This window comes from Salarias fasciatus, chromosome 11, assembly GCF_902148845.1.
Source record: "Salarias fasciatus chromosome 11, fSalaFa1.1, whole genome shotgun sequence".
NCBI classification, from domain to species: Eukaryota; Metazoa; Chordata; class Actinopteri; order Blenniiformes; family Blenniidae; genus Salarias; species Salarias fasciatus.
In genome coordinates, this window is record NC_043755.1 from 33,772,726 (window position 1) to 33,776,082 (window position 3,357).

General features: G+C 47.4%; 1 pseudogene; it reads right to left on the reverse strand.

Moving 5' to 3' along the window:
- Positions 1 to 2,295: 2,295 nt before the first annotated feature.
- On the reverse strand, positions 2,296 to 3,357 carry LOC115396186 (ras-related and estrogen-regulated growth inhibitor-like protein; annotated as a pseudogene).

The window sequence follows — 3,357 nt, forward strand, 5'->3', positions numbered from 1 at the left end:
TTATCTCCAAATTGTATCCGATGTAACTCTCTGTCCGCTACAATAAAGCTTCAAGAATGCCAGATTTTCTTTGTTTTTTGTTTTTTTGGTTTTTTCCCCCGTCCTGTTCGCATCAACGCAGCAGAAAGCAGACCTGGCTGCTGGAATATGCCGCACAGATCCACTCTTGCAACAGGAGCTTATAGGTATAAAGCTCTCTTGATAGTATGATACTTACTTTATTTGTTTTTTAAGACTGGTACATGATATTGTTTAAACCTGACAGGGGGACAAGAAAGACAGGAAGAGAGACAAAAGTGAAGGAACTAATGAGTGGAGAGAAGGAAGAGGGTGCAAAGATCCACAGTGACCCTTCGATTGGAACTGACACTCCAAACGAGCGGTGCTCACACCGAACAGAGAGAGAACAGAGAACACCCTGCAGACTTTTGCTAGAGAATATAGCGGTAGTTATCTGGGACGAGCGACCTGAGGATCCAGGTGTCAAATTACAAACCAGGACATCAGGAGAGACCTAATCCAGATTGCCATTAGTTATTGCCCCCACCCCCACCCTCCCAAAACCAGGAGAGGCACCAGGAAATGGGAGTGTAGAAAGACCCCATTGCCCTCACCAAGAATGCCAGATTTATAAAACAGCTTCATTTTTAAGGATTAAACCGTCCTTGACGTGAATACTGGACATTACATATGCCCCTCAGTATTCTGGAAGCTTCAGGACCAATCGTTGCAGTACCACCAGGAGTCAGAAGGGGCCACTGTTGAGTTTTACAAGCTCATCAAACTTTTATCTAGAAAGTGTTTCACCACCCACAACCCCGAAAAGGACAAGCGCCAGAAAATGGATGGATGGATGGATGGACAGATGTTTCCTTTCAGTTCAGTGATGCTCGTCATACCTTCAGTTCATTTTTCTGGTTTTCTACTTTCTTCTCTTCAAGGTTTGTTTAAAAAAAAAAACTACTTGACTGAAAATAGAACAGGAGAATAGTTTATGAAAAAGGCATGAGCTTGTCTGATGGGATCAACGGTCATCATGGAGGCATCTGGTCCATGTTCTGGAAACAATCAAATGTTTGTAAGTTATCACAGCTCATCAGGGGAACATGAATGTTCTTTAAAATACGCATCAACACCAAATAAGTATGAAAAAACAGTTTATTAAAACAATTTGTTAAAACATCTGTTTTAGGATCATGAATGTAAAACACGTAAATCACCTCAACACTTTGTTGAGAGGTCTCACAACCAAAATCAACCACAGTCACCTGGACTCATCCTCTGGGGAACATAAAGCTCCCCGGAGGATGGAAAATCAACATTCAGTGAATTTTTAATGTTGTAAAAGATCATTTACAGGTGAATTTTGAATGGTAAAGTCAGATGTTCCGCAGTATTCAGGGCTCATCGTCTGAGGAACACAAACCAAACTTCATTGGTCGTTACAGGAACGGCTCAGCAGCTCGCCCTCTGAAGAACATGAATTCTCCCTGGAGGATGAACATCCAAGCGCCAAACAGAGTCACCTGATCGACGCTTGATAAACTCAGACCAGCTGGTTTCACTGAAGAAATGAGATGCCCAACTGTGCCATTAGGGTTCATCTTCTCAGAAAAGTGAACCAACCCTCATTTCACCCTTTGCAGAATGTGAATATTGAAATAAACTGATGTTTGAAAACCCAAAGTTGTGGGTTGATAAAACTATAAAAGAATATACAGTCTTGAAAAATCTGGTCTTGACCGTGACTATTTGAGAGTCATCAGGGTTCGTCCTCTGGGCTACATGGATGGTTTGAGCAGTTTAAAGTTGCCTGAATTGTGTTTGGATGTTCTTAAACAAGGAGCAAAACTTAAAACCATGATCATCTCTAGAGCAAAGGTCACACCGTGTCCAGAGTCACTGAGGTTCATCCTCTGAGGAACCGAACTGTTCATTTCTTCACTGTGAAGAAAACATCCTAAAAACCTCCAAAAACCGATCTGTTCAATCAGCTCGAGCCAACTGATTTCACTCTGAAACTCTTCATTCCTGCAACTTTTCTTTGACCAACTTTCGTGTAAACCCAGCGACCAAACAAATGACCCCTCAAGCAATTCACCAGCTGAGCAGCCAAACGGTCCAACACCTGACCGACCAACCAAACAACCCAACACATGGCCAACCAAACAACTTAAAAACTGAACAACCGTTGTCTCGACCTGCGCGGGTCCATCTCCTCTTGACCTTTGACCTTTGACATCTGCAGCAGAAAGTCTTCACCTCGCCAGAATTCCACAGACGCGCTTTGAACGTTCATTCCGCCCGTTTCTTGGCGAACACTGCCGACACGCCGGACAATCCCGCGGACGCCGGCCGTGCTCTTCCTGAGCGCGCGGCTCTCGGCGACGAGGTCGACCAGCCGGTGGAACACCAGCAGCGCCGTGGTACGTCTCGGCCGCCGACACCTCGAAGAAGCCGCAGCGCGCGACAGGGCCAGCAGGCGGCCCTCCTCGCCGGACACGCTGCGGTGGCTCCGCAGGTCCCGCTTGTTCCCACGATGACCACGGGCGCGCTCAGCGATTCCTGCGGCGGCGGATCCGCTGCAGCTGCTGCCGGACCACCTCGAAGCTGCCGCGGTCGCAGATGTCGTAGACCAGGATCATCCGTCGGCCCACTGCAGCTGCTTGTCGCTCGTGGAGACACACTTCTCTGAAAGCTGGACACAAACACACTCACACTGATTACTCCTTTCACTACTCTGATTACTCCTGTAAAGTGGTAGATGTGGGTGTGTGTGTGTGTGTGTGAGCGTGTGCGTGTGTGTGTAGCTACCTGTGTGTACTGGGAGTCCCAGATGTTGAAGGAGATCTCCTGACCATTGACCCGGTCCACTCGGCTGTAAACGGACTCTAAAGAAGAAGAAGGGCCTCAGTATCACCAGTGAGAGGCATTCAGAGATGTCAGAGTGTGAGGAAGTGAAGCTCCACCATATCTCCGTACTCCCGATGAACCTCCTGGTCAGGAATCTGACTGTCAGAGCTGCACAGAAACCAACAATTCACAACATCAGAACTCTGCTTTAGATTACTTTTCAAACACATTCAGCCGCACGGGAGGCTTCATGGAGCTGTGATCCGATTATTGGGATGAAAAAAACTGATGAATGAATTCAGGCTGGAATGAAAAGCAGAGGAAACGTGTGTGAGACTGACCCGACTTGCCCACGTTGTGCGCTCCCAGCAGCAGGATGTTGACCTCTACCCTCTGCTGGTTCGCCTCCGTCACCTCCACCACTCTTCTCTCCTCCACCACCATCACGACGGCGCTGCCTTCACTGGACGTAGGAACTTAGAACACTCAGAAATTCTGCTCTCC